This window comes from Nerophis ophidion, linkage group LG24 (genome assembly GCF_033978795.1).
Source record: "Nerophis ophidion isolate RoL-2023_Sa linkage group LG24, RoL_Noph_v1.0, whole genome shotgun sequence".
Lineage (NCBI taxonomy): Eukaryota > Metazoa > Chordata > Actinopteri > Syngnathiformes > Syngnathidae > Nerophis > Nerophis ophidion.
The window spans coordinates 28,550,154-28,558,674 of NC_084634.1; the positions used below are offsets into that span (position 1 = coordinate 28,550,154).

At 35.8% G+C, this 8,521-nt stretch overlaps 1 long non-coding RNA gene across 2 annotated transcripts in view; it reads right to left on the reverse strand.

The window, feature by feature from the left end:
- LOC133542369 (uncharacterized) overlaps positions 1-8,126 on the reverse strand; it is a 60,425-nt gene extending 52,299 nt beyond the window's left edge. The window contains exons 1-4 of one of the 2 annotated variants that reach the window (XR_009804140.1): positions 8,000-8,126; positions 7,445-7,545; positions 6,687-6,757; positions 5,785-5,911 (exon numbers count right to left, since the gene is read on the reverse strand). This is a non-coding gene — a long non-coding RNA (uncharacterized LOC133542369). Of the gene's footprint in view, positions 1-5,784; positions 5,912-6,686; positions 6,758-7,444; positions 7,546-7,999 lie in introns of those variants that run through there. The other variant, XR_009804139.1, reaches the window with a different exon arrangement.
- Positions 8,127-8,521: the final 395 nt, after the last annotated feature.

Consider the following 8,521-nt stretch of genomic DNA (forward strand, 5'->3'; position numbering starts at 1 on the left):
TTTTTTTAGTAAAAGACTACGTTAAAGAAAAAAACATCCTGCATGGAAACTTTTCAACTTGTTCTCGTAATATTACACTTTATTTTTATTTTATTGAAAAATATATATTTTTAAAATTACAATTATGGTAATTTGTTGGATATTTATTTTGAGTGTGTGTGAAGCTTATTCCAGTATTTTATACGTAGACGTTCGCACAGCCTCGGCCTTCTATTGGGTTTTCTTCGTTTGAGTGCGACTAGACCGAGGCTGCCAAGCGTCAGGATGTGCAGGTGGCACTCTGGACTGGCAGGTCCATTGGATGGCACTGCATGCCCCAGCTCACTTTTTCCAGTCCTACTCAGTGACACTAATTAGGACACGAGACCTTGCCAAGTTGATGAGGAAAACACATGTTAGTCGTGTTTGGGACACGCCGACTTTGACCTTTTGGATGCAGGTCCGCACCGGCTGTCCAATGAGAACGCAGCTCCCGTCACCTGCGCTCGGCATGGAAATAAAGAACTCTTCATCCTTCCATCCAATGTATGATCAAAGTTGACATACGGTACAAAAAAAAAATGGCTGTGTGATTAGTTTTTCCAAAGCCGCAATGGCTTTAGAATAACATTCTATTCTCACACGTGTCGCTGAGGCGTTAATGACTCATTCATTCCGAGTCAACAGTTGCCTGTCCGTCACCAAAGTGTTGTGTCGAAGTGATCTTTCAAGGTGGAAACAACAGAATGTGTTGAGTCAACCAAAAGTGGCTTTCCATCCTTCCTAAAGTCATTTCTTGACTTCCATCATTTCCTTACCAATTATTAATGAAGTTCGCCATTGGTAGACAGCGACTGTACGCCAACAACTAATGATACAGTTTCCATTACATTGTGATTCTTGGGGTAATGATCTCGAATCAAAGCGATTCTTGCAAAATACCGTATTTTCCGGACTGTAGAGCGCACCAGTATATAAGCCGCACCCCCTAAATTTTAGGTTAAAATATATTTTCCAAATATTAGCCACACTTGACTGTAAGCCGCAGATACAGCATATATGTTGTGGAATGAGTTATTTACACAGTAACATTCAGTAAATGTTTATTTACATACCTTAATTCTAAACGGCGTCTGTAACACGGCAGTAAAACGGATGATCAAACAAAACAGAAGTCATCGTCATGGACCCCCTAACTGCGGAAGCTACCTCTAATCAGCTAAACAGACTCAATAACTCCACAGTAACGTTTTGGTAAAGTTACGAAACTGAAACAATACAAAAAGAATACCATTTTAAGTTAATAACACAGACACTCAAACGTGTTGGCATATTGGCTAATGCTAACAACACTAGCTTGATAACATTACGATTGCACGTACAAATATGCATGAATACACTCCTACACACATTACACGAGACGGTTTGGTAAATATAAACAGTTTAAGTTATATTGTAAAACTTACAATTGTTTGTTGGAGTGTTAAATGAAGAATTCATACAACTAGAAACGCTATGGACGGCGAAAAAACGGAACGACACGTCTATTTCAGGTTGAAAGCTCTAAAAAGCATGGCACTGCAGCACCTGCAGTGAGCAAACACACCCCCACCATGGAGAAGTGAAAAACATAAGCCAACTTACTCGGCACACAGAGGGTAGATTTATCCAGCGACATTCGGCTGGGAGAAACATATAAACATATGAAGGGGAGTGATTATAAGAAAATAGGTGAGGACACTAATCGTAAAACGAGTGTGATTGTTGAGTGTCCACGGCAACCAAAAGAAAAGAAAAGAGGGTAGAGAACAGACGTAGACATAAATATAGGAAAAAAGCTACTATACATAAATCAATTTTCGGTGTCTTTGCTTGTTTTTAAAAAAAAAAACTAATTTACAATATGGCTGTCGTCAAAGAAAAATCCATAAATTACCTGCACCGTTTTAGAAGCCGCACGACTTAAAGCGCAGGAAGAAAGTAGCGGCTTATAATCCGGAAATTTCCATTACATTGGAATCTCCACGTAAAAATCTGTCATTGTAAGAACTTTTGGATTTCGGAAACCAGAGACAGAATGAAAATGAACCTGGTCTCAGGATCATTTTGTGCCCGGAAGCACATCCATTATAGGCGGGTTGATCTCCAGTGCTCATTCAGTCTACTTCTACCAAATTTTTAGTGTTGTTTGCGTTTTTACAAGATTTTCTTGTAGTGGTAGCTCAATAGGAGTCCAAAGAAAGCAATGAACATGTGGTTAGACAAAAGTAAACACAGCGTTGTCGACACTGCCCCTTCGCCCCTCTCCCTTCTCTTCCACTGCACACCGAGAAGATTAAGCGACAAGGTAAAGTTGATTTATTTTTTTATTCCTAATAATTGGAGCGACATGGTTATTAAATTTAAGGAGTTTTGTGTTTTCAAATAAAAAGTTGTTATATCACCATCTTGTTAGGTTTGATATACAGTCCTGATTAACACTTTTTGTTGTGTTCACACTTTTACTAAAATACAAACTTTTGTTGAGGCTGCAACCCATTATTCATATGTATATTGTTTCTGGTGAAGAAATTTGCTTAGATATCAAAACTTTTGTATTTACGAATCTTGCTCAAGACAATTAAGATTGCAAATCAAGGTACCAATGTATTATTTGGCATAAAAATGTGAATAAAGTATTTTCAAAACAGGTTAAAGGTTACAAAATTCACTGTGGCTGCTGACTTTTGACATGTACGCACGTAGAAATGTTTGAGAAAAAAAAAATATTTGTCCAAATTGATTCTTTAAAAAAAAAAAAAAAACTTGTTTCATTTCTATCTTAAATCACTATGACTAAAAATCTGGATTTTTTTTTCCAACGGTAAATATAAATAAAATGTGTATAATCACCTCTTACTGAATATTTCAATTATTTTTAAATGTTTAAAAAAAAAAAATATGAAAAAAATAGTATTTTCATAATATGTTATCATTAGTACTGTCAAATTATTGTTATTTTTTAAATCAGAATTGTAATCAGATTTTTTAATTTGGGCTACTCATAACTAATTACAGAAAATTACTTGCTTACATAATTTAACCTAAAAAAACATTTTTTAAAAGACCGATATTTTGACAGTAATGCAAATTTATAATCAGAATGTCAAACACAAACTTCTTTTTTTTTTTTAAACGTTTTCTGTCAGGGTTTATTTTAAAAATACATTTAGTATGGGTATGAATTGACTTAATTACTGACCTTACAACAATGTGAAGAAGATCTAAACAAATGTAAAAAAAAAAATGTTTTTAAATTGACATAAATTCCCTGATTAATTTGCAACTCTACATAATTAATGTGTTTTTTTTGTGATTAGTCACAAGTTAACATGTTCTTTTTGACAGCCCTAACTATTATTACTCATTACATTTTTTTTTTTTTGTTTAAAGGGTGAATCTCTATCTGAATGATCTGAGCTCCTGTTTCCATGCCAGTTTTGAATTGAGCAGAATCATGAGTGTAATCATCGTGGAGTCTTTTCATTCAACAGCTCCCCTGCTGGTTGCAGCCAATTAATGCAATCAAATTTGGCTTAATTTTTTTCAGGTGGCTGGCAAGATGATGCTCCCGTTTTTGTGTCCACTGTGACTTTAAATGTGCATTTTACATTTTATAGAGAGTGCTGATTCAGTTGCAAAATATATGCGCTAAAATGACATTTTAGCGTTGAATTTGGAATGCAGTAATTTCCTCACACGCGTGTTGAATGACCACTGAGCCAAAATGTACATTATTTCCCCTCTCTGGCATGCTTCAATATACTTGTGAGGCTGCCTTGTTAAAGAAAAAAAGGTATATTTGGCACCTAGGAGGTGTTTCTGGCATGAGAGTGAGACTGTCTTCGTTGCTTGTTACACACGTTCACTGTCTACAACACTGTTTTGAACAAGCACAAGGATAGATTGCCCCTGTGAATTATAATTGCATTGTGGGTTACGCTATGGTAGGAGTTAAAAAAAAGAAGAAAAAATGTCATCCAAATACTAAAAACAGCTTTCAGTATGATGCAAGTGTGTCAATCAAAATTAATCATTATTATTACAATTATTATAATAATTTTCTGTATTTTATATTAGTATTATAGTATAAATAATAAGTTATATTATTGTCATTATCATTACAATAAAAATATTAGTTATTATTTGTATTATATTATTTGTTTAATAGTATTAATAATAAGTAAAGTTATTATTATTTGTATTATATTAGTATAGTATTTATAAGTTATTATAACTATTATCACTATCAGTACTATATTAAAATTATTATTTGTATTTTTAGTATAATAGAATCAATGATAGTTATTATTATTGTATTTTTATCATCATCATTATTATGCTGAATCAGATTGTGCAGATGTGCTTAATGATGACGTCAGAATTGTGTGTTTTATTTTATCTAGCAGGTGAAGACAAATCCAACAAAAGTAAAAGTACGATAAAAAAAACTGGTAATACTTGAATTACTTGAATTTTTGAAATGCTGCAAACATTTTTACAGACAGAGCAAACTGTTAAAAAAAAACTGCAACAATGATCATAATACAAAAAATACAGATATACAGAGGCCTGTCAGATATCAAATAAAGTGACATGAATATTTAAAAATAATAATGTTATTAAATGAATAATTAATTTGAGTCAATTTGGTCAATGAGAAATAGTAAACAGGAAAAGAAAGTTTACTGCAAAACTGTTTATGTTTAGGCTGATGAAACAGCTCAAAAAACAAAATGAAATATTTGCTTTTAATTTCATTTGGAGTCCAAATGTTAAATGAGTAAGTGTGGCCAATATAAAAATAGTGCGGTGTCAATACAGCCAGTGAGTGTGCCACACACTCACTCAGGCGCCATTTATGCATTACTAGTACAGTATCAACATTTATGCTATTTTTCCAGTTCTATTTTTTTGTTTAATTCTATTTTTGGAATGTGCCCCTGGCCAATAAAAAAAATGACATCCACCCCACGGCAGAATTTTATTTGGAGGCCCTGATATACACAGTTGAACCCCCCCCCCCCCCCCCCTTTTTTTTCCTCTCAATTTGTCGCACTTTTATCATTATTATTTGGCAATATTTTACTTTTTATTCGACCCCTTTTACCAAAATTGCTTTTGCACTATCTTGTTTATCTCATTCATTGTTTATGTTCTTTGTTTGTTTTTTTTGCTCTATGCTTTTTAACATGTAAAGCACTTTGGTTCAATTTAAAAATTGTTGTAAATGTGAAGTGAATTATATTTATATAGCACTTTTTCTCTAGTGACTGAATGTGCTTTACATAGTGAAACCCAATATCTAAGTTACATTTAAACCAGTGTGGGTGGCACCGGGAGCAGGTGGGTAAAGTGTCTTGCAACGGCAGTGACTAGGATGGTGGAAGAGGGGATCGAACCTGCAACCCTCAAGTTGCTGGCACGGACGCTCTACCAACCAAGCTATACCACCCCCAAATGTGCTATATAAATAAAATTTGGCTTCACAGTGGCAGAGGGGTTAGTGCGTCTGCCTCACAATGCGAAGGTCCTGAGTAGTCAGGTTTCAATCCCGGGCTCGGGATCTTTCTGTATGGAGTTTGCATGTTCTCCCCATGACTGCGTGGGTTCCCTCTGGGTACTCCGGCTTCCTCCCACCCCCAAAAGCATGCACCTGAGATAGGTTGATTGGCAACACTAAATTGGCCCTAGTGTGTGAATGTGATTGTGCATGTTGTCTGTTTACAGTACCTGTGTTGGCCCTGCGATGAGGTGGATACTTGCCTAAGGTGTACCCCACCTTCCGCCCGATTACAGCTGAGATAGGCACCAGCATCCCCCGCGACTCCAAAGAGAATAAGCAGTAGAAAATGGATGAATGGATGGGCCTTGCCTTGCCTCAGGTTTTTATCTATGGAACACGATTTTTATACTTTTTTTTTTTTTTTTAATCAAACTTAAATGTTTAAAACAATTTTATCATTATTTGAAAAAAAAAATTGCAAACTTTTTTGAGACAACCAGTACCTCGATTCAAACTCTGTACAACTGCATTTCAAAACATGGCTAAGGGACAGTGACTGGGAGACTTGGAACACTTAAAATAAATATTACTGTGGAAAAAAAACTGCATATCTGCAACAATAATTATAATCTGATGAATATTTGATCTACAGTGGCCTGTCAAGTATTAAAGGCTTACTGAAACCCACTACTACCGACCACGCAGTCTGATAGTTTATATATCAATGATGAAATCTAAACATTGCAACACATGCCAATACGGCCGGTTTAGTTTACTAAATTACAATTTTAAATTTCCCCGCAGAGTTGTTGAAAACGTCGCGGAATGATGACGCGTGTTTGTGACGTTATTGGTTGGAGGGGACATATTAACCAGCACCACTTACGGCTAAAAGTCGTCTCTTTTCATCACACAATTACACAGTATTTTGGACATCTGTGTTGCTGAATCTTTGGCAATTTGTTCAATTAATAATGGAAAAGTCAAAGTAAAAAGATGGAGGTGGGAAGCTTTTAGCCTTTAGCCACACAAACACACGGTGATTCCTTGTTTAAAATTCCCAGAGGTGAAGCTTTACAATGGATCAGAGTGGTGAAGCGAACATGGATCCCAACTACATTTCAACCAGCAGTTTTCGATAATAAGATAAATCGCTTCTTACCGGAGATCAGCGGAGCCAGCGTCCTCCTGCAGCTGCCGTGACTTCTCTCAGAGACTCTGGCGTCAACACACCTGTGGACACGCCCCTCCAACATTAAGGTACTATTTAACTCACTAAAACACTAGCAACACAATAGGCAGATAAGGGATTTCCAGAATTATCCTAGTAAATGTGTCTAAAAACATCTGAATCACTCTGACTGCCCTCGCCTTTTTTTTTTTTTTCTAGGCCTTCACTCTAAATTTCCTCATCCACGAATCTTTCATCCTCGCTCAAATTAATGGGGGAATTGTCACTTTCTCGGTCCGAATCGCTCTAGCTGCTGCTGGCTATGATTGTAAACAATGTGAAGATGTGAGGAGCTCTACAACCAGTGACGTCACGCGCACATCGTCTGCTACTTCCGGTAAAGGCAAGGCTTTTTTATTAGCGACGTAAAGTTGCGAACTTTATCGTCGATGTTCTCTACTAAATCCTTTCAGCAAAAATATGGCAATATCGCGAAATGATCAAGTATGACACATAGAATGGACCTGCTATCCCCGTTTGAATGAGAAAATCTCATTTCAGTAGGCCTTTAAAAGAAGTGACAATGAAATGAATAAAAAAAAAATGAAACAATGAAATAGTAAATAACTAAAATAATTTATATATATATATATATATATATATATATATATATATATATTGTAATTTATTCAATATGTTTAGAGTTTTATTGAAAGTATACACACAGGAATGAAATAGAAAGCACCCACCTTAATCCTTCAATAAGGGGTGCTGAAGGATCCGGAAGTTCTTTTAACTGGACACGGTCGAGCCTCATTCACTTCCGGTTCGTGATCTTGATTGACTGCAGCTGGTAGTTTGTTAGAGAAAATGCAAGGAACTCAATGAGGGTCTAAGAATGAGGATTATACATTTGTTACTCTTGACTAAACATAAATGTACACTTATGTGGTCACAAACAGTGAAATTAATCTTTGAAAAAATAATTCAACCAATAAATAATTTTTTTTAAACACTTTTTCGTGCGCCATTCACTTCCGGTTTGTGATCTTGATTGACAGCAGCTGGTAGTTAGAAAAAATGCAAGGAACTCGATGAGGATTATACATTTGTTACTTTTGATTAAAAATAAATGTACACCTATGTGGTCATTGACGGTGAAAATAATCTTTAAAAAATAATTCAACCAATAAAAAAAAAAAATTATGACACTTTTGCGCCATTATACAGGTAAAAACATGTTTTCCTGTCACTTATTCACATTTCTTTAGAGTTATATAGAAGGTATACAAACGTAGACTCACCGAAATCCTTTAATAGGCGGTGCTGAAGGATCGCGAAAGTATTTTACCTTGACAGAGTCGAGCGCCATTCACTTCCGGTTTAGTGATGTCGATTGGCTACAGCTGCTGTGCCAGTTCCGGTTTGAGGAAGCGCAAGGTCCGGTGTGTCGCCGCAAGTGCAGCAGGTGCTAATGTGTACTGTGGGGCACTACTGCACCCTGCTGGAAAAACAGCGCAAGTGTTATTGTTGCTGCTGACGTTATTTCTTAAAGCAGGGGTCACCAACCTTTTCGAAACCAAGAGATACTTCTTGGGTACTGATTAATGCAAAGGCTACCAGTTTGATACACACTTAAATAAATAGCTAGAAATAGCCAATTTGCTCAATTTACCTCTATTATAAAAAAAAAAAAATATATATATATATATATATATATATATATATATACATATATATATATATACACATACATATTCATCCATCCATTTCCTACCGCTTATTCCCTTTTGGGGCCGCAGGGGGCGCTGGCGCCTATCTCAGCT